Here is a 22,666-nt window from a genome sequence, read left to right as displayed (position 1 = left end):
GCAAAAATGTGGATCAGCATCTCCAAGGCTGGGGGAGGAAGGAGGATTCGGGATGCTCCCAGAAGAGTGTTTACACTGACCTGAGGCCCAGACACTTTCAGATGGGATTTCATCATATTTTTACTGAACTGGGAGAAACTCAGGAGGGATTTCTGTAAGGCACAGGCTGACTAACCTGTGCAGGAGGTGGTGTTTTCCCTCTTAAAAATTCTTGCCTGCCTGTGATCACAGCTTTACAGTTAGGGCTCAATGGTCTTTGCTGGTGTTAAAGGGAAGAGAGAGCAACAGTGCCCAGGAATGTACGCAGCACTTTTTGTCTCCTGCTACCCCTGCTGCACAAGATTGTTCTGCTGTGCTCTGTGAGAGGAGATGCAATGAGGAGATGTGAGAGGAGCAGGAGCTCTCCCATCAAGGGCTCCCATGGAAGGTGTTGGAGCAAACTGCTGGCAGAGCACATGTGCTCAGTGGGTGCAGCAGCAGAGGGGTGGACCTGTGTCCTGTCCCCAGCCAGGACAGGGAGCTTCAGAGGAGGAGCTGCAGCCGTGTGGGTGGAAAATGTGCTTTCCTGGCTGGAGCTGAGTCACGCTCGAGGAGCTGTGGTGTGCAGCTGGAGGGGGAGCAGAGTGAGGACCATGACAAATCATGAAACAGGGTCATACTCACAGAATCATGGAATCATGGAATGGTTTGGGTTGGAAGGGATGTTCAAGACCATATCGTTCTGACCATATCGTTCCAAGTCCCCTGTCATGGTAGGGACACCATCAATCCCAGGTTGCTCCAAGCCCTGTCCAACCTGGCCTGGAACACTTCCAGGGATGGGACATCCACAGCTTCTCTGGGCAACTTCTGACAGGGACTCACCACCCTCACAGTCAAGAATTTCTTCCTAATATCCCATCTACCCCTTCTCTCTGTCAGATGATGCTGGAACATGTAGGTTTGGTCCAGTATGTTCTCATTCTGGTTTTATAACTATTTTATAACTCTGTCTCACTTTCTGACCTCTTGAAAGGAAAATCTTTAGAAGAGCATTAAAAATGGAAAAATACTGCAAAACGCAGCCTTGCACATGTGTGCCAGCCCAGAGGTGGGAAAGGAATGCTGGCACAAGTTGTGCTGCAAAACATTTCTGGGGTCTCCTAGTGCCTGGCCCCAGCTGGGACCTGTTTTTATGCTACCACAGCTCACCCACAAATGAGCCACATCCCCCTCTCCTTCCAGTACTGTCACCAGCTCCACTTTGTGCATTGTGACTAACCATTGGCTCTTTGTTTTTTCCTGAAAAAAATGCCACTGCTTGTCTAGAGGAGAGATGCAAATGTAACAAAGCCTGAGTGGGAGATGTAACCAGCTCCAGATGTGTGCTGTGAGCAGGATGGAATGAACCATTCCATGGGTCTGCCAGGGACAGCAAAGTATCTGGGCTTAAACTGCAAAGAGGAACATCCAATTCCAGAAAAAGCTTTGAAAGGTCAAAAGGAGGGAGTCGAGGGAAGCAGTTGCTCAGGAAGACTGGAATTTTGGCCAGTGGATATTTTTAAAACTGGGTTGGGCAATAAAGTGTAATTTCACCTTTCCTTTGGGGGATGAACTAGGACACCACTGGACGTCCCTCATGGCTCCATTTGATGTATTGTGTTGAATTTATCTGTGTTTATGTTGCATTTAAAGGCTCTTTTTGGGGGGCTTGTGGGTATCTCTTCCTGTGCACAGGGATTTCAGCAAGGGACCGGACACATATATCAGAGTGTTATCAGTAATGATATGCAGATAAGGTGGTTGTGAAGCTCTCATTTCAGAGAAGAGGAAGGTTTATAATACGTTTCCATGAAAAGCAGCAAGTGGGGGGAAGGACTGGCAGAAATCCCACACTACCTTCCCTCCCCTCTCCCACCCTCATTTTCCCAGGGTTTATCTCTGCCCAGCTCCAGGACTGGTGGGATCCCTCCAAGAGCTGATAGAAGCCACAGGGGTGGGAGATCACTGACCCAGCACAGGCACTGGTCCCCTGTTAATGAGCTGAGGTGGCTTGGGAGAGTCTGGTCACCATCAAACCCGGGTGTAGGGAGGAGTGTGGTGACCAGCTGGAGATGTGGGAGGCTCCCTGAGGCTTTCCTTGGCAAAACTCAGTGGGAAAGATTCCTTGTGAAAGAAATCTGTGATGTGACAGAGCTTTTACCTATGCATTTTCCTCTCTGAGCTCCATTTTAGGAGGAAGTAATGTCAGAAAAGAGTGTTTTCTGTCATCTTTGGTAGTTTCTACACCAGAATGTCTCTTGCAGTTCTGCTGTGCAGTTATTTGGACAGGTTTTGTGAGAGGCTGGGGTGAGCTGTGCTCCTCTGGGAAGCTGCAGAGCTCATCCCAGCAGTGCCTGCTGCCAGCTCCATGCAGAGGTGCCAGCCAAGCTCTTGCCGAAGCACTTTGGGATGGAAATCACAATCTATATTTGTAACACATCAGCCTCCTCAAACACAAAGAACAAAAAAAGAAAAGAGAAGAAAGAAATCTTTTTTCTTCCTCCTGGGAGGAGCTCTTATCTGATCCCCGAAGATCGTTTTAGTGTCTGCGCTATTTTTGTAGCTGGAAGTGCAGTCTGCTAAAGAGCAGGCAGTGCTGAGAACCTCCCAGAAATTCATTATGAGAGTAGGAGGCCAAAAGTTGAGCAGGGGCGCGGAAAGCAAACAACCTCCTGCTTTGCTGCCTCTGAATTTGATCTCCCTCTCTGAAGTCCCAGCAGCCGTATGGCTCCTGAGCTCAGAGACAGCTGGGCTGGAGCAAACAGCCTCCACACAGAGGTCTGGCGGGCAGGATAAAGTTACCTGGGCATCTTCACCCCATCACTGTCTAATGTGTCTCACTTGGTGTCTGCTATCGACTTTCAGGGCTTGGCATCCTTATGACCATCAGCCTATAGATCTGAGTTAACTCCTGACCTTTTGAGCAGTGATGGTGCTGAGCTGCAGGGTTCAGACCTTTCACCAGTTCATTGCTCCTGCTCTCCAGCTTGGCCATCTGTGTGCAGCTGCCCTCGTCTCCCATGAAATGGTTATTTCCAGAGGGAAGTAGCTCAGGGAGGCAGACCCCTCTTTGGTGCTTCTCCAAAAGGGTGAGGAGTGCTGGGATAAATGTGGGATACCAGGCTGCTTCGCTCCTGTTCACTCAGGAAAAAAAAAGGAAGACCTGCCAATTTCTTTTTCCACATAGCATCTGAGGACCACGTGATTAAAAATCATACAGAAGGTGGTTTTTCTTTTTCCATTTTCCTTTTTTATTTTTTTGGGGGGGGTTAATGCACAATCCAAAGCACTGATCTCCTGACATATGGCTGCTGACAGGTGCCCATCTGCTCCCCCTGGAAACCCATCTTCTCCTCCCGTGCGTGTGAGATGGGGTGAAGCAGCAGTGTTGGGCTGGGCTCCTGGCACAGCGAGCGGCTCTGCCGGGTGCTGCAGCCGGATGGGACGAGGGATGGATGCAGGATTGCATCTCCCCACAGATGGTCCTCACACAACCAGGTCTGCTCGCCCTTGCCAGTGTCAGAAACGTCGCTGTGTACTTCCCTGAGTGCACAGGGAAGGGAGGGAAGAGAGATTTCACTGCTGCAAAGGCCTGTGTGTGCTCATCACACATGGGAATCTTTGTTGGGAATGTGAGATCCGTGAAATTCCAGCAGGGAAGTGGTTAAAATTTTGATAGTGTTTCTATTAAGCCAGGAAAAGTTTGACCTCTGTCTGTTCTTTAGCTCTGACTGAATTTGGGAGATTATGACAACGGCTGTGTAGGCGTGTTCCCAGTGTTTAGTTTCCAGAAGATGGAAATATCATCTTCCACAGCCTTCAGTGGTTTTAGCAGCAGGAGCTGGAACGCTGCATTTCTTGGCTCATGGAGCACGGTGCAGCCTGGAAACATCCAGCTCCTGCACCCCAATTTCTTCTGTGTAGCCCCTCACTCCACTGCGGATGGCAGGGCAGGGTTTGCCAAATTATTGGCAGCGTGGAAGATGTGGCAGGAGGCAAAACTTGCTGGGCTGTGCTCTCCTGCTGAAAGTGATTGATGGAATTTTGGGGGTCATGGAGAAGCCAAAGGCTGTGCACGTACTTTTCCTCCCTCTTTCTTTCTGTGTATATATAAATATCTGTGAATGCTGCTACTGCTGGTTTCTGAACGTATTAATATTTATTTAGCCCAGGATTCATCCCACCCTAAATTTTCCTGAGGTGCCTGACTCTGGAGCACAGACATGCTCGGGCTCCCTCTGTTGTCGATGCAGCGAAGCACCTGCACAAGGTGACCCAGCTCTCAGGTGAGAGTTCAGTTCATTTATTTCTGCCTTATGCTGCACCAGCCAAGCACCTGCAGGCAGCTGGGAAGGATCTGGACCCACACATCTTCCTGTGTATCTGGGACCCTCAACCAGGCTATGCTGCACCAGGTGCTGCACAGACATGGGGCAGGAAGGTGGCCCTGCCCATGGCAGGTTGTGATCTACCTAGAGAGCTGCAAACCCAGGAGCATCAGGCACAGAATCCCAGAATGGTTTGGAAAGGACCTTCAAGAGCATCTCGTTCCAGCCCCCTGCCATGAGCAGTGACACCTTCCAACCTGTCCAACCTGGCCTGGAACACTTCCAGGGATGGGGCACCCACAGCTTCTCTGGGCACCCTGTACCAGGGCCTCACCAGCTTCACAGGGAAAAATTTTTATACCTAATATAAACCAGTCTTTTGTATGTTTGAAACCATTCCCTCTTGTCCAACTGCTACATGACCTCATAAAAAGTCCCTCTCCAGATCTTTTGTGGACCCTTTAGGTACTGGAAGGTTCTAGAAGATCCCCTAAGAGCCTTTTCCTGCCTAGGCTGAACACCCCCAGCTCTCTCATCTTGTCTTCACAGCAGAGGTCCTGCAGCCCTCAGAGCATCTTCATGGACTCCTCTGGACTTGCTCCAGCAGTTCCATGTCTTTCTGGAGCTGGGTGTCCCAGAGCTGGATGCAGCAGTGCAGGAGGGCTCTCAGCAGAGCAGAGTTCAGGGGGACAATTCCCCTCCCTCTCCCTGCTGCCCACCTGTGCGGATGCAGCCCAGCACTCAGATGACTTTCTGGGCTGCCAGCACTCATTGCCAGGTCATGTCCAGCCTCTCACACACCAACATCCCTAAATCCTTCTCCTAATGGCTGCTCTGAGTCCATTGTCTTCCCATCTCTTGCCTGTGCTTGGGACTGCCCTGACTGAGCTGCAGGATCTTGCATTTGACCTCATTTAACTTCCCGAAGTTTACATGGACCCAGCCTGTCAGAAGTACCTCTGGATGCCCAGTTTAGGGTGGAAACAGAGGAACTCATGCTTGTCTGGACCAGCTGGACAATCTAAGGTCCTGAAAGCACCTGGCCCATAATCCCAAGCCCTGTGACACCCCTGTGTCCATTGCTTCATAGTGAAGGAGAGCTGGGAGAAGGGCAGTGAGATGTCATTGCAGGAACCACTGGGTGACAGCTCTGCAGTGGGAAGCTGTCAGCCCAAATCCAATGCTGGGCCCATCCTGCAGCTGCTCAGGGAGGGGAGCTGGCATCTCCAGAGTGAGGAGGAACGAAACAGTCAGGAGAGATGAGAGATAGGGCAGGGCACACCTTGAGATGAAAGACATGTGGTTAGTGTTTGAGGAGCAGTGACGTTCAGTGGAGATGAGTATTTATTTCTTCATTAACTCAGTGCCTGAACAAGTTTATCTTGAAGCACTGAACAAGTGTCATTAATGCTTCCTTTGAGCAAACAAGGCCCTTTGATAATGCTTACCCTCTTCTGACCTTTATTTTAATTTTGAATTATACTAATTAACACCGATCATTCATTCAAACACTGAACTGGTTGTTCCTGTTAAATGCAAAGCAAATGCTTTGTGGTCGGGAGCAAAATGTGGGCTGGCTTCTGTAGGGAAACTCCAGGGCTGTGGGACACTGGCACTGGTGTGTTCAAACAAGGGAATTTCCTCTCTGGTCCTGGGGGAGTAGCTGGGAATAACACATCCCTTAGGAGAGGAGAGGGAGCTCTCAGCAGATGGACTGTGGGGGCAGTGCTGGGAACCAGAACCTTGTACACGCTTTTCCTGATGCTTTTTTTTCTGAAGTGCCTGGTTTTCAGCTCCCTCGTTGCATGCATTTGGTGATGGCTGAGCAGTTTTGCTCTGATACCACTTCCCTCCCCACCACTGCCTGGAGGGCTGACCAAGGATGTGCATCCTCTGGTCATGGGGGATGCTCCTTCATGCTCAGGAGAAAGTTCATTCATCCTCTGCACCAATCTCAACCTCTTCTCCAGAGCAAACCTGCCCACCAACCAGACCAAAATTCCTCACTCCTGTGCTTGGAGGTTGTGTTCACCCAGTTTCTCCAAAATACAGGTGGGGGCAGGGGGTGGGGGCTCAGTTTGTGCCAGAGGGTCTGTGTGGCCAGAAGACCTGGGATGGGTTTGGGGGACGAGGAAGGAGTTTTACTGCAGGGACACCAAGGGCCAATGTTTTCTTTCTCTGCATAAGCCGTACCTGGGCATTTTACTTGGACAACTCATGGAGAGTAAGACATCCAACACAAGCTTAAGGGACAAAACAGGATTTTGAACTGCAGTGTGAAACCCTCCCTGTGTCATATGAGTGTGAGTAACCACTGTGGTGAGACAGACTGTGGCCAGGACATAGAGGCTGGGGATTTGGAGGTCAAATCACATGGGAAGAGACTCACCCAGAGCTTTAGTTTCCTCTCTGAGGAATGGGGCTAAAAGATTTCCCTGCAGAGAGTCCTAGATCTCCACACCAAAGTGCTTTTTGTCTTGTTTAGATTAGATATTGAGCAAGACAGCAGTGCTGCTGAAAGACAGGACCCATCTATTTTGGTCTAATATTTTACACTGTCTAACACTCTGCCATCATTATGGGCCCAGATATTTCTAGCACAAGCAGGGGAAGATAAAACATCCACTGGAAATGAATGTCAAGCCTGTAACAGCTTCCAGAGCAGGTCAGTAGATATAATTATGACTTTCTATGACCAACAGCTTGGCACAGCTAAACAAAACCTCTTCCTAGACCCCATGAGAATTTTTATCACCCACAGAACAATCTGGTTTTGCACAACTCCATGTCTGTTACAAACTCAGCCTGCCTTCAGCCATGCTTCCTCAGCCTGGAAATCCTGTGAGTCTGATTTTAAGCAGGATAGTTTAAACTTCTCGTTCAAGAGCCCCACCACATCAGAGAGCAGCAAATGAATCACGTACCCGCTTTATCTGATGATGTGTTTTTGTAAAATGAGCCACATGCAGTGAGGAACTTGCTGTTGCAGGGAATTTGTGTTTACATAAATCTCCAGCCCACAGATTTATTTTCCTCTGCCATGCTCTGTATGTAAAATGCTCATTGGGAGCTATTTAAAAACCATCACCATACAATAGTTTACAAACTGAAGCTGGGAAGGGTGAGGAAATGCATGATTGCAAAGGGTTGTAATGTTTAGGGAGCTGGTCTTGTGGCTCTGGGGAGACCTTAGAGCACCTTCCAATACCTAAAGGAGCTTCAAGAGAGCTGGGGAGGGCCCTTTGGACAAGGACATGGAGTGACAGGACAATGGGAAATGGCTTTAAGCTGAAGGAAGGGAGATTTAAATTAGACATTAAGCAAGAGATTTTCCCTAAGAGGTTTTTTTTTTTTTTGGGGGGGGGGTAGGTTGGTTGTTGTATTTTTTTTTTAATGGCAGAAAGAAAGGGTTATGTTAAATGTCCACAAAGACACCCATACCTAAGGACATCAATAACACATTATCTTTACTCCTGGCAAAAAGGAATCAGTTTATTACACATCTAAAAAATGCTTGCAGGCCTCGAATGTTGAAAGAGCTCTGAAGCAGTATCTCAGATCTGCTATGATGCTTAATTATGCTCAAAAGCCTTGAGACCAGGCCCTGAAATCCCACTGATTTATGTCATTTGGCTGACTCCTGATCCTCACCCTGCTGTCCTGATCCAAACATCCCCCAGCAAAACAGCTCCTGTACCCTCCCTTTTGGAGGCTCTTGCACACAAGATCACATGCTTGCCAAGGCACGCAAACTTGGACAATACCAGAAGTGATTTTCTCAGGCTTAATTCTCTCTCCTTGTCCATACTTTCCCCCCGTGTCTGTTTGGGACTACCTGCCTCCCACTCATGGCTTCCTTGTCTGGTCCTGCCACTGAATCCTACCCAAATCTAGGTTTCCCTTTCCTCCACATGTTTATGCTTTCCTGAGCAGAGTTTGAAAGTCCTTCCTAATGAACACAGCAGAAGCCTCCGGTCCTGAGGACTGTGTTCTTCGCAGAGGAGGCTGACAGTGTGGCTACAACAGGTGGTCTGGAAAATCTCCTTTGGTCATAGAATCACAGAATGGTTCAGGTTGGATGGGACCTTCAAGATCATCCAGTTCCTACCCTGTGCCATGGGCAGGGACGCTTTCCACTGGACCAGGCTGCTCCAAGCCCCAGCCAGGCTGGCCTGGAGCACTGCCAGGGATGGGGCAGCCGCAGTTTCCCTGGGCAGCGTGGGCCAGGGCCTCAGCAGCCTCAGAGGGAAGAATTGTTTCCTAACATCTAATCTAACCCCACCCTTTGCCTGTTTAAAGCCCTTCTCCCTTGTCCTATCAAGGACTCGTGCCCCCACCAGCACTTACTCGGGTAATTTTGCAGCAGGGAGTTTCTGTTCCTGCATCACCAAAGGAGAGCAATGCTGGTCCCATGCCCCATTCCTGGTGGTGTTCCATACAGTCTTTTGGAGGATAGTCCTGCCTTAAGGAGCACTTCCCTTCCCAGGCCTCATGCCAGGCTCAGCCTAGTTCTGGGAAAACCTTTTGGCTCACACGTCACTGAGAGCTAGCCCTGAGCCTTTTTTTGCAGGATGCAGAACACATCTGGTGCTGTGTGCGTGGGCTTGGGTTATGGTGGTGAGAGTTTATCATCACCTACTTAACCCTGTCTTAGACGAGCTCGTTGTGCTGCCCCAGGTTACTCTGTTTGCAGGGGTTGTTGCAGGGAAAAACAGCTTGTGCACACAGACAGCATGAAAGACAAGCTCGTGTGTGAGGCACATGCAATAACTGGGTTGCACTAATAGGCTGTGCCTGTTATTAACATTACTGAGGTGCCCAGGCCTCAGGCTGGGATCAGCACACTTGGTGCCATGCAGATATTTGGGAAAGAAATTCTGATGTGGTACAAGCATCAGGTAGTTTGCAAAGAGGTTTTATGGGGGGCTGATGACTGCCCTGTGTAGGTTTGGCTCGAGGTTTTTCTGTGCCAGAAAGCACATTATTCAAAAGCCAGTGAATGCTGGAGTTGGCAGAAATATGGAGTCTCTGCTCCCATTGCAGGGGACATGACTCTCCTTGATGTCTTGGAAAGGAGGGAGAAAGCAGAGATGCAAGGAGGGGTTTGCTGTGCTCTGAAGAGATCTTTTTGGTGGTGGGGCAGAGTGGTGATTGCTGGACAGAACATTCAGTCACTGCGTGGGCTTGGGCTGCATGTTAGGAAGGAAACCAGAGAACCTGTGGATACCTCATTCCTGAAAGTGTTCAAGGCCAGGTTGGACAGGGCTTGGAGAAACCTGGTCTAGTGAGAGGTGTCCCTGCCCGACATAGAAGGGTTGGAATTGGGTGGTCCTGATGCCCTCTTCCCATAAAACCATTCTATAATTCCATGGTTCTGTGATACCAGATACAAAGAGGCAGCAGGGAGCCCTCCCAGCAGCAGTGCAAAGTAGGGACAAGAGCCAGAGCAGAGAGGAGAAAAGAGGGATGCAGTCAAACTGAAAAGGTTATTCCTGTGGATACTTTTGGGGCACTTGTTTGCTTGAGGATCCAACAGGGATGTGTCCCAGAAGATGCTCTGCTCTGGGCTCTCCAGCCTCTCTTCTGCCTGCAGCCTCCTCAGCAGTAACTCCAGCAAGCTGAGAGAAGAGAATCCATTTCACCCCAAGAAACAGGTGATTCATCTCCCAAGCAGCCTCCTTGTGTGTGACCCAGACACTCCACTGGGAGTGTGGATTCAGCAAGAGCAGGGGTCAGCCCAGCCTCCTCCAGTGCCAAGTCAACCCTTTGGTCACCACATCCAGAGGGGAACATGGGAAGTGTTGCAACAGCCTCAGGGCAATTAGGGGTGAGGATGCCAAGGAATGTGCTCAACTGGACTGATCTATGCTAGGGAAGGGAGGCATTTATGTAAAAAAAGACACAGCTTGGGCAAGAGGCCTTTGCTTGCAGCAGGCTGAGAGGGAAGCCTTGTAATATCTGATACCACAGATCTTCTATTTGCCTTGCAAAACAAAAACCATTCCTCTTCACTGTGTTTCCACAGCTACACTGATATAAACATACAAAATCCAAGGCTATTTCTGATGGGTTTCTTCACTGCTCAGAGCAGGCTCTTCCCAGAGTGGAAGCATTGCTAGGGAAGGCTCATTCTACCAGCAGTGCCCTCAACACTACTATTTATTGAAGCAAGGCCTTTATTTTGTGATGAGGTGCACTGAGCTGGAAAACACTGGGGCTTGTGATCTCAGGCACTAATCTGCTTGTTCACACTGTGGTGGGGGAAGCAGTTATTCAGGGCAATTTTAATGGCTGGAGCAGCTGGGCTGAAAATAACCTATGTAGGGCTGGGTCTAATTTTTCCCTTAACAAGATGCTCCCACAGATGTGACAATTAATCACAGCAATCAGTGTTTCTGTACCAGGATTTAGAGATAAACTGAACGAGGGGTTCTTGGTCTTTCAAGGGATCGAACCAAAGATTAAGTCTGGGGGCTTAACACTTGGTCAATAATTCCCCAGAAACAGAGGATATTGGAAGAGAGAAATTACGATGTGGGAAATGTCTCCTTGACTTGCAATCTGAAGGCTGCAGCTGGGATTTATTGGAAATGTCTTGGCAGTTGCCATGGCATTTATTTTGCCTTTAAAAGGTCTTGCAGGTGATGCTCTTTGACGTTAGAAACGCTAAGTGCAAAAGGAAGCAGGTTAATTGGATTTCTGTGGAAGACAAAACACAAGAGGATCCAGGCTGATAAACAGCTGCAGTGTTTCCCCAGAAGGCTGCCAGCTGAGCCTCTGAAAACCAACTCACACCACGGATGCCCTCGTGCACTGCTGCCTGAGCAGCGAGCTCCCAGTTCAGTCCCTGTTGGCAGGTACACAGAGAGGAGGAAAATCCTGCAGGAGTGGCTGCTTTTCTCTCCCCATCTCCATGAGAACTGTCTCAGAGGGGCCTGGCTGACCCCTACAAGGACACCTGCACAGCAGACCTAGGGGCAAACATGTGCATGGCGTCACAGAATCCTAGAATGGTTTGGGTTGAAAGGGACCCTAAAGATCATCTTGTTCTAAACCTCCTGCCACTGGCAGGGACAGCTTCCCCCAGACCAGGTTACTCTCCACCCCATCCAACCTAACCCTGAACAATTCCAGGGCTGGGGCATCCATAGCTTCTCTGAGCAACTCGTTCCAGGTTCCAACTTGACCCACTGCCCTCACAGTGAGGTATTTACTCCAAACATCTACATCCCTCATCTTTAGTTTGAAACCACTCCCCCTTGTCTCATCTATCTGCCCTGCTGTGATCAGGCAGGGATGGCACATGCTGTGTGTGAAGGCTTGGCTGTAGGGACAGATTTGGGATCAATCCTGAAGTCTGCTCCCAAATGGAGAAGAGGTTGCTTTGCTTTGGATGAGTAATTCCATGTTTTCATCAGCCTCCTGCTCTGTCAAACCCTGGCCTGCTCAGGGAGCACCTCTTCTCATGAAAGGGCTGGAGGAAGGCTTGGACCATTCCTTGGGAGTTTCCTCATCCTGCCCAGCCAGTGTGACCCATCAGTTTATGGTGTCAGGCAGGAATTCCCCCCTCTGGCACTGATTGTATCATGCAGCCACCGTGTCACCCAGGCACTTCAGGATTCATTGGGGTGCTGGTCTCTCCAAGAGGCTGTATTTTACAAGGCTGAGTCAGGGGAAGGTGAGTGAGTAGACATTTCTCTTCTCTCTAGTTGTGATCCCACCCACAGGAGCCCATAGCAAGGCAGGGAGGGAGCCTGCATACCATGAAAGCTCCTCATCAGCTGGGTTCCCATTGCCATGGGAATCCAGGAAAGTGAACTTGTGCCTGAAGTGCCTACATTGTCCTGAACTTCCGTGTCACATCTGCACCCCCACCTGCTTTAAATCCTGCTCCTGAAGCTAATAGGTGTTCAGTTCTTGTGAGCAGGAATGGCAGATGGGAGATTCTGGCTTTGTTGTCGTCTTTGGAGAAAAAGAAGAGTTATGGTTAATGGCAAAAGAAACAGTGAGCTCTCATTACCATTTGCCCTGTGCTGTGTCCCTCTTGCTACTATAAGATGCAGCAGATGGGGTAACCTGTGCCTGGATATAAAACTGAACAGTGTATTTTTGCTTATTGAAAAAATAACAATAAATAATCCCTATAAAAGATGTCTTGTTTATTTTTTTTTCCTCTTGACACTCCAGTGTTTATCTTTAAAAGCCAAAAGGATCACATCCATGCTTGGGATTTTTCATCCTGCTGAGAACCATTGGGTTTGATTAGCACATTAAGTGCCTGTTGAAATGAAAATTATCAGCAGTTAAAAGACAACCTGAATGGTGAGACAAGACACAAATCTTCTATGCAAAAGCTTTTTTAGTGAATGAAATGAGATGAAGAAAGGACCTCTTTTTCTCCCAGGAGTGCATGCAGGACACTGCTCATATTTCTTGCTTCTTCCTTTTGCTGCTGCTTTTCTTTCCTTAGTGACCCTCAGATCACTTGGTTGCCACCAGACTCCTGATGGACATTTTCACAGCCATTAATTGAATTATTGACAAGTGAAAAAATGTTCCACTGTGAAGCCAACCTGCCTTGACCCTCCACCTTCCTGAAAGGAGAGAAGAGCAGCACGTGAAATATCTCATTACTAGGGTGAAGGTAATCCTCAGCTGAGAGGAGCTTTGTGAGCTGTCTGCTGGGCTCCCATGTCAGGGCCAGGTCCTCAGCCACCGGGGGAGATGTGGGAGGTGCTTTTGTGGCTTCTGTGCAGGTAAGAATGTCAAGAAGGGCCAATTCCACCCAATTTCTCCAGTGCTCGTTGGTTGGGTTGGGCCCACGGGGGATGTTGCTGAGCTGGCAGTGAGTGGTGGCTCATGTCACTTCTTGCTCTTTGTTGGCCTCAGTTTTGACTAGTTCAATCCCCATGGCCAGGAGCAAAATGAGAGGGTTTTGTGGGCACAGTGAGTGCCTGAGCTGTGCTCTCTCTGCCCCTGGCTGAGCTCCCCGTGAACACCGGTGAGATCATTCCACCTCCTCGTGATTGCCACCCTCTCATTTCTGTAGCTCCAGATTTACAGTCTGAACACTTTCAGACCAATCCTGCAGCCATGTGACATCATTCTGTTTCTGCTGCTTGGAAGAGGCTCTGATACTGGAAACTGGCTCTTCTTGCAATATTTATGTGCCTCAACGTCGGCATCTTTGAACTCTCTCTTGCATTAACAGAGCAGATTGACTTTCTAACCTCTCACTCAAAACCAGCTTTCCCCCTTTATTAGAGCTTTTCTCTGAACCATTTAGAGCTTTTCAACTTTCTTTTTGAAGTGAGAACCCCAGGCATGGATATGTTTTTCCAGCAGCAAATGGCGAATGTGCTGCTCTCCCTGTTGGCAACCTCCACATATCCACATCCCAGGACCCTGTTTATTCTCAGGACTTCAGCAAGAGGAGCTTGGGGGACTGCACCAGTCACTAGCCTGGCCCTTGTCTAGTGGTTCAGTGAAAATTAAACACTTTTGTGCTAGGTCTGGAGGGGATGGAGTTAAGTCAACCCACCACAGCTATTTAATTGTGATGGTTCTGAGACTTTGCTTCTTTTTGGCAACTATGTTCAAACAAACACTTGTCCAATCTGTAGATATTACTTCTATTCCTGACTCTGAATTGAGCCAGGTTAAAATAAAAACCTACTGACTTCAGTGGAAGAAGAGCCCAGCTGAGACCTTTGCATCTGACAGTGCCAGGGTAGCTTTGCTGTGTTACTTTGCTGACCCCAAAGTGTCTCTCTTGGCTTAGGGACAATGATATAGACTGAGACGAGTCTGAAACTTGATTAATGAGCACATACACTACAGGAAAATGGCTTCGACATTTGCAAGAAGACAGACAGCCTCAGGCATTTTGTGGCTTTTGACAGCTGGGAGCCATGAATGTCTGTTGTCTTTTTTTTTTTTTTTAAAAAAAAAAAAGCCCTCCGTAGAATGAACACATTCAGCAAATGAAAAAAAAAAAAAAAAAAAAAAGAAAGAAAACATTACTCCCAGCTGGGGTGAGAAAAATCTAGTCTATCAGTGAGATTGTCTGGTGGCTAAAAGGCAGCTTCCTGGGTTTTGATGTTGGTGGGTTCATTCTCTGCATTCCTCCTTTCTCTCCATAGATGGCTGGTTAGATTCTTCTAAATTCTTTTTTTTTTTTTTTTCCCCCTGGGTCTTCATTCAGGAAAGACATTTGAGCTATGCAGAGAACTTGCAGCCAAATTCCCCTGGGAGCACAGTGCATGGACTTGGGTGTTAAAAATGAACAGGGCACTCTGGAGAGCCTGGAGAGGTTGGTAGGAGTGATATTCCACTTTGAAATTCAGAGGAACCAGAGGGGTACAGAGCAGGAAATTGGGGGTACTGGCCCAGATTCATTGTGAGAATCTGGGATTGTCTTCTGAAGGAAGGGATCCATGATATTTGTTCAACTGCTGGTTGCTCACACAGACCCTGCTGTTCTGGGTGTACCAGGTTGCTGGTTAAGGATGCAAGAAAAATAATTTATGGAAGGAAAATGTAGTTCTGGAGAATATGATGTATTATGAATGTGTCATACAGGTTGAAACTGGCCAACAGATTGTGTGCTTGGCATGTCTGCTTTAAAATTAATAATTTGTTTAAGTGATATCCTGATTTGGGATGCTTTCCTGAGCTTGGGGCCTAAAATGCAACTTTAGGGAAGAGTTCCTTAATCCAACAAATAAATTTGTTGCAGACATAGGAGTGTTTTCTGTTGTTTTTCATGGAGTCCTTTATAGCTTTCAGATGGGACGCTCCCAGCTTCCTCCAGAAACTGCACTTGCAACAAGTTCATCTTCTGGTCAGCACCAAAAATCCACAAAGAATATCAAGTTGTTCAGAGTCCCAGATACAAAAGCCAAGAAGGATGAGCAATATTTAGTGATTACATTTGTTTCCTTTCCATAGGAAAGGATTGGTTTCTGTGTTAAAAGGAGTGTGTTTCTTACAGAGCAAGCAGCATGATGGATGGCCATATTAAAGATATAGGATTTCTCCTCTAAGATGTGGCAATGGGCTTCAGACTCACCTCCTCTTCCCTTACAAAAGAGGGAAACAGGGACTAATTTATAGAGAGGGACTGTGCTGTGTGATGGCTGGCAGAACACACAACTGATTGCTCCATGCTGGAATATTACACTATAGGTCTCAATAATGGGTCCCCAGAGTCCCTTTATGTCCCAGCCTGGGGACATGCCCCTCCAGTGCTGTGATTTGCTGTACCTCCCACAGCCAGTGGCTCTGCTGTCAGCAGGACACCCCTCCTGAAGGGCTTTTAGAGCCTGTCATTGACCTTCAAGACCAGATGCCTGTTTTCTCTGAGGTCTGTGGGATGTGCGTGTGGGTTTGAGGGGAGTGACCTTGACCCTGGGAGCACCTGTGGCAGTGAACCCTTTGCTAAGGGTGTAGTGCAAGAAAAGTGGGGCCAGAGGCTCTGCACAGTGTGAGGGAGGCAGAGGAGAGCTGACAGGGATGGGAGTGGGAGGCTGAGGCTGTAATTTTCTCCCTCTGATCTGCCTGGCTTGTATATAGGCATTTCCAGCACTCAGGAGTGGCCTGCACATGGGAACACATACATCCACTGTATGCCACTTCCCCCAGGAGTGGGTTCAAAGTGAAGGCAATGCTCCATCAGAGAGCTAATTGAGGAACTGAGCCTGGAGTCTGGTTGCAGAACAACCTGTTTCCTCCATCCTATTTGATTTCAATTCCACTTGCCTGGAAAACTCAGATCTGTGCATCCACACGCCAGCTCTGTTCATTTCCCTATGGCACCACACATCTTGTTGCAAATTATCAAAACCATGCTCGTGCATTTCCTCTTCACCCTTTGTTTGCCTGGATTTAATATTTGCAGTAACTTGTGTTGTGTTTCCTGCAGTTGTAGCCGTGTGTTTTTCTGGCAAAGGCCAATGGTGCTTAAAGCCCATTTTTTTTTTCTATTCTGGGAGGGAGATTTTGCTGCTTATATATCAATATGATGGCTTGCAGTGTTCTGGCAAGCTGGAGAAAGAAGATAAGAATGAAAAAATGCTGCATTTTATGACCCAGTGGCTTATGCTCTGTGTGCTTCACTGTGGACATTAAACAATCACGAGAGAAGCTCTTCTATGCCCCTTAAAATACCCACATCTTTAATGTAAATGAATCAGAACCATTTTTTCATGGTTGGGTCATGCAGCTCTGGAGTCAGAGGGGATAACAGTGGGTATATTGTATAAATGGGTGAAAAGAGCGAGCCCTGACTCTGGAGCAGACACTTGGTGCACAGAGATGTAACAAAGAGATGGCCAACTAGTCTCATGTGCTTAACTTCTGTGTTACATTTGGTTTCTCCTCCTCCTGAAATGAGACGTGACATGTACAGGTCAGTAAGGTGCTGACCCCAGGGTTGGGAGCACGTGATTTTAGGTACATCTTTTCCCTCTTTTTTTTTCCATCATAGCTTTTGCCTCTCACCCAGCCATACCCCAAGTGCTTTGGGGCAGAGATTATCTGTCACTCTGTGGTTACTCAGTGTCTGGGACCATGGGGATTTGCTCTTCTCTCTTGCTGTTTCTTTAGTATAATTTTTATGAGAGGCCTGACTCATTCAAACACATGAATCAAGGGAGTAGATGGGGTTTGGACAGATGCATCTGCCTAAGCAGAAATAGGACTTGCCTTGCAGTTGTCCTTCCTTACAGAACCAAGGTTGCCTCTCCACCCCAGGCTGGGTTCACTGCTTACTTACTGGTTAGCACTGGGCAGGTTGGGCTGGGGTTTGATGGTTTCTCTATGTGGTCAGGACCCACACATGGCAGGATGTGTCAGACATCAATTTGCTGTTTGCATCAGCGATGCTCTGTCAGTGCTGGATGCTACAGAGCAAACCCAGAAATGCTGTGGAGGGAGACCCTCCTCAACCCTACTGCTCCGGGGTAGAGGTGACACTTGCCCCAAACAGTTTGGCCCTTTTGTTTGGCCAGGGAGATGCCATAAAGAATGGGAAAAGAATGGATATATAAAATATATAAAATATATATATTCAAAATATAAAATTCAGACAAATGTCGTTCTTGGAAGAGCGAGTGGTGGACCCCAGTGGTTCAGAACAGGTGGGTGCTGCCTTGCTTTGTGCCCCATCCCACACCCCAAAGGGCTGCTGATCCTGCAGGGCTCTTTGTGCTTTCAGGAGCTTGCTGGGTCCCTTAAGAGCAGCAAAGCATTTTTGCTCAAGGTCATGCCTTCAGTGTGACAGCAGGAGAATCTGTGTGTAAATGAAAGGTTTGCATAAAAAATGAGGAAGGTACAGCCAGACTGGAAACGAGTTTTATTTTCCTGGGCGTGTCAGTGGCATTTCACAAAGGTAACTTCGTGCTTGTGGCAATGAGTGTGGCAGGGCCAAATTCACGGGACGTCTGGGGCCAGCTCTTTCTGCAGGTGGTAGGTACGAGACTGTGAAGTGTCCTGGTGGTATTATGGAGCTCTGTGAGAATTTTCACTGTACCCTCTATGGATTTCACGCTCTCCCTGTGCTAGGCTGAGATGCACAGGCAGCCTCCAGCATACTGATGAGCCCTTGACATTAGTATTCAGTGCAAAAAGCCAGAGCTGTTAGACAGGAGTGATAGTGTGAAGGGGCGAACTGATAATTGATTAGGCTGTATTATAATATCGACAGCCCTGACCCAGCTCCCTCGAAAAAGACATTTAACAAGTACCAGTTTGGAGCCTCAGCACCATAAATAAGCCACAGTGGAGGACACCTGTGTTTTGGGTGCTGGGTTTGTCCCTAGGGAATTTACAGAGGCAACCACATGATTGACAAGGGGTTAGAAAAGTCAAGTCACAGGCTCCTCTGTCAGCCTGCACTCACATGGTTTCTATTAGCAGGGCACCCATCCCTACTTGGCACAGCACTTGGCACGAAGTTAACTTCAAATTAGGCTCGGGCTAAGATGCTTTTGTTGAACAGAGCCCTAAGCACATGATCACATGCAGCACTTTGGGCTAAGAGTGCAAGGGGACCGCTGGCAGTGTGATGCATTCCAGATGTTTCAGCTGAAGGTGTAATTTCCCCTTTGCCCTCTGGATTTGGGTTAAATCTTTGGGGTTGGGGTTGCCCAAGGTGTTTGATAGAGGGGCAGGTGCAGCATGCAGACTGAAGGTTACTGTGCAGGAGTGCCCTGCAGCTGTGGGAGCCACAAACAGATTTCATGGGTAAATTAATTAAAACAGGTGAATAACTTTGCTCTGGTTTGTTGTGTTTAACCTTCGCTGCAGTCGATGGTTTATCTAGACCTCTGGAAAAACAACAGGAAAACCCAGAGGCTAAACCAATGTGATGGTTTTTTGTCTAGTTTTCAAACAGAGGTGATTTATAGTGGGTAGAAAAATATGAGCAAATGGTTACGCTTTTTAAAAATAAATAAAAGACAACATCAGCAGTGAATAGAGCACATGACTTAGCCAACTTTTTTCCTAAGCACTTTTCAATGAGAACAATAGTGAGGAGCAGCCTCTGATTTTATGATTAGCTGAGAATGGTTGTGAACATTTCCTTGATACCAAAGGCAAATGTGAAGCATCATGAATTAATATTTGCAAGGCAGCATTTTGAGGTCTCTGAGCTCAGCAGACCTGTAATAAAACAAGGAGCAGCCATCATTTCTTTTGTTTGCAAAGCTCAGGGTGGGTAGTGGCTGGGGACCAATCTCTGAGATGATCTGGTTGCTGTGGATGTAACTGGGGGGCAGGCAGGGGGTTTCCAGCAGGGTGGATTCACTCCCTGTTGAGGAAGCAGGAGATGGGGACAGATGTGCTGGAGATATCCATCACGTGCAGCAGACACCTCTGACAGCGATCTGCACTGCAGCAATTTTCTCTTGGCCAGGCGATTATTACTTGTCAGTCACAGCTGTTACCTGGAGGACCCCAGTAAACAATTACTTGAGGGAGTTATCCCCAGCATCGATTATTTCATTAGCTCCCCGATGAATCATCTGTGTCAGCCATCTGAGCCTTCTATACCAGTCTCTGGTACAAGTCAGGGAGCCTTGGCCAACAGCAAGTTGGCTCCTGTGGCTTCCCAAAAGGCAGGAGGGATCCTGGATCACCTTCTCCCTTGTTCTGGAAATGAAACATTATCCCCCTGCCCACCTAAGGATGCTTATGGCTGTCTCGTCTGGCTCTGCTTTTGGAGCCACCACACAAAGGGTGAGAGGAGGAGAGTGTGGCTGTCCCACTGCCCCAAACAGATGGCACAGCAGAGCTGTGCCCCAGCCTCTGACAGTAAACACCAGGGCCCATTGTTCCCAGGGCTTGGAGAAAATAGATGGGTGACACACAGGCAGCTGCAGAAAATGTTCTCTAGACAATGCTTGTGCAATGGATTAAAAAAGAAAGAAAGAAAACCCAAAAAGCCCCCAAGAAAAATAAAAAATGACTAGTTATTAATTTCTGTTTGATGATGAGCTCTTTCTGTGGGGAGTGATGACACAGCAGAGGAGATGGTCTGGAAACAGTCCATGCACATTGCATCTCTTGGTTTGCCTTATTTTTAACCCAAGGTCTGCAGGACCTTAGGGCCTCCCTGTTCAGCAGTGCCTGCTCCTCATCAGTGTTCTTAAACATAAAGGGGGAAATGAAGCAGAAATGCCATCAGGTGAAATCATTACCACTTGTTCTTAGAAGAATAAAGCAGGACAAGAGGGAATGGCTTCAAACTGCCAGAGGGCAGGGATAGATGGGATATTGGGAAGAAATTTCTCCCTGTGGAGGTGGTGAGGCCAAGGCTGCCCAGAGAAGCTGTGGCTTCCCCATCTTCCTGGCAGTGTTCCAGGCCAAGGTTGCTTTGGAGCAACCTAGGCTAGTGGAAGGTGTCTCTGCCCATGGCAGGGGATTGGAATTTGATGATCTTTGGAGTCTTTTCCAACCCAAACCATTCCATGACTCTATGATGTGTGAAACATGGTGACTTTTTGAGCAATGCCACCACCCACAGCCCTTGTGCAGCTTCAGCTGAAGCAGCTGGAGAAGGCACCAGGCTCTTGCTGAGCACATCCTCTTGGTACCCAGGTCCCTTGAGGCCATTTGTGTCAAACACCAAATCTTCATAAAACTGAAACCACCCTGCCTTGTTGTGGCTGCTGTGGGCTGGACAATGATGGCATAAACTGCTCTGGCCCTCCATGGATGCAGAATAAGCCAGTGCCTGGCACCACGTCTAAGGAGTAGAAACCTGAAGGCAGCATCTGGATGGGAGGATTTCCAGTTTGATTCAGACACTGCAGTTTGTCCACATTTGGCTCCCTCTCAGTGTAATACAGCTCTTCAGAGCGGAGAGGAAAGATCCAGCAGAGTGAAAATCTTCGAAACAGGGGAAAAATGAGCAAAAACATAGCCTAGGGAGCCTGTCTAAAGAAAACAAACAAAAGGCAGAGAGGAAATGGGAAGCAGTGGATGGTATGTTACACAGTGTACAAGCCAACAGGCAATATCTGCAGGTCATCCATTCCTCTGAGCCTCAGTGAGGACAGAGGTCCTTGGGTTAAATTACAGCCATCCCTCTTCCCCCAGCCTCTATTATTTTGTCTCCAAATGCTCAGCAACGGCCGTGACAAAAATAGTTTGCAAAGTCTGACAAAAATCTTGATTTCCCAAAGTTTTGCCAAGCCTTGTTCCATGTCTGGAGTGCTCTGGCTGTTCCTCCTCAGCTCGGTGCTGACCTTCTGGCTGCTCCATCCCTTCCTGATCTGATGGAGAGGTAGAAACACTCTGCATTAACCAGCACCCTGCCAGCCCTTCAAAGCCCTCTTCCTAGCTGTGCCCCTCAATTTTTATTTTTGTTTCTTTTCCTGAATGCCTTGTCTTTAAAGTGAGATTTTCTTTGGTTTGTAATACTTCACACTTCATATTTCCTTCATGGCTGGAGGGCTGTGGAGAGGGAGCAGCGGGGGAGTGTTGAAAGCAGCCTTTGAAGGGATGTCCTCAGCCTTTTTTGGGGAGCCCAGCAGCAGGGAGGGCTCACTCTTGGCATTTAGTGAGTGCCTCGGGCTCCCAGCTTGGCACAGGGATGTGGCACGGAGCAGATTCAGCTCCTTCAGTCATTCTTCATGTTACAGACAACAGATTAAATTGTCTACAGTGAAGCAATTATCTTAATAAAGACAATTTCATCTTTGCTGGGGTTACTGAGAAGAGCCCACAGACAAAAAGAACACTTGGCAGCGACTAATTCTTGCAGATCATTTCTGGGAGTATTTATTTACTCACTGAGCATTGGGATGGGAGTTGCAAAGTAGAAAACTCTGAGATGCAGTGGGTAAATCAAGGGAAAAACAGATACCCTCCCTGCTTTCCACTGCAGCTGATTTTCCAGCTTGTTGCTATGCTTGCTCCCCCTGCAGTTCTTTTCTTAATTAATTAATTTATTTTATTTTTTTTTCTTTCCTTGGGATTTTGCTGATGGAAGAAACTACTGTCAGGCCACCTTGGATTGCAGGCAGCCGTGCTGGCTCGTGCAGCACTGACACAGATGGAGAGAGGACACTTGGCTGCTGGGTTTGTCTGCCAGCACTGGGGATCTAAGGAGACACTCTCAGCATAACCCCAGAGCTAAGGAAAGGCAGAGGATCTGCCTCAGAGCATGTGGTCTCTTTGCTAACGAGGACAGGGATTAGGAGCTGTTGCTTTGTTTGCTGCCTCCACTGCATTTCTGGTTCTTTTCTGCCAAGTACACCACTGTTCGTCCTGTGGAGCATGAGGAAATTCATGAAAGCTTCTTGTCAGCTTTCCATATAATTTGCTTGGACTTAGCCCATTTTCTTCTTCTTCTTAGAAGGACACAAAGTGGAGAGAGGTGTATTTCCTGCACACCTGCTGGAGCAGACATGAAGAGAAGACAGACCAAGGACTGAGTCCAGCCAAGCCTGAGGTTCTCAGATGTGCACAGATGATGATATGATTTAAAAGAGAATAATGGAATAATTAAGATTGGAAAATACCTCAAAGATCATTGTGTCCAACCACTATTCTAACACTGCCAGGGCCACCACTAAACCATGTCCCAAAGAACCACATCTACATGCTTTATGAGCACTTCCAGGAACGGTTATTCCACCATTCCCTGGACACACTGTTCAAGTGCTTCAACATTCTTTCAGTAAAGAAATTTTTCCAAATATCCAATTGAGGTCTTCATTGGCATCTGCTGGGCTTGTTCTTTCTCTCCTGTTCTTGATCCCATGGAAGTGCTCAGAGTCCAGAACTGGGGGATGATGTGCCCCAAGCTG

Source organism: Cinclus cinclus, chromosome 6 (genome assembly GCF_963662255.1).
Source record: "Cinclus cinclus chromosome 6, bCinCin1.1, whole genome shotgun sequence".
NCBI lineage: Eukaryota > Metazoa > Chordata > Aves > Passeriformes > Cinclidae > Cinclus > Cinclus cinclus.
Note: the sequence above shows the minus strand (reverse complement) of the source record.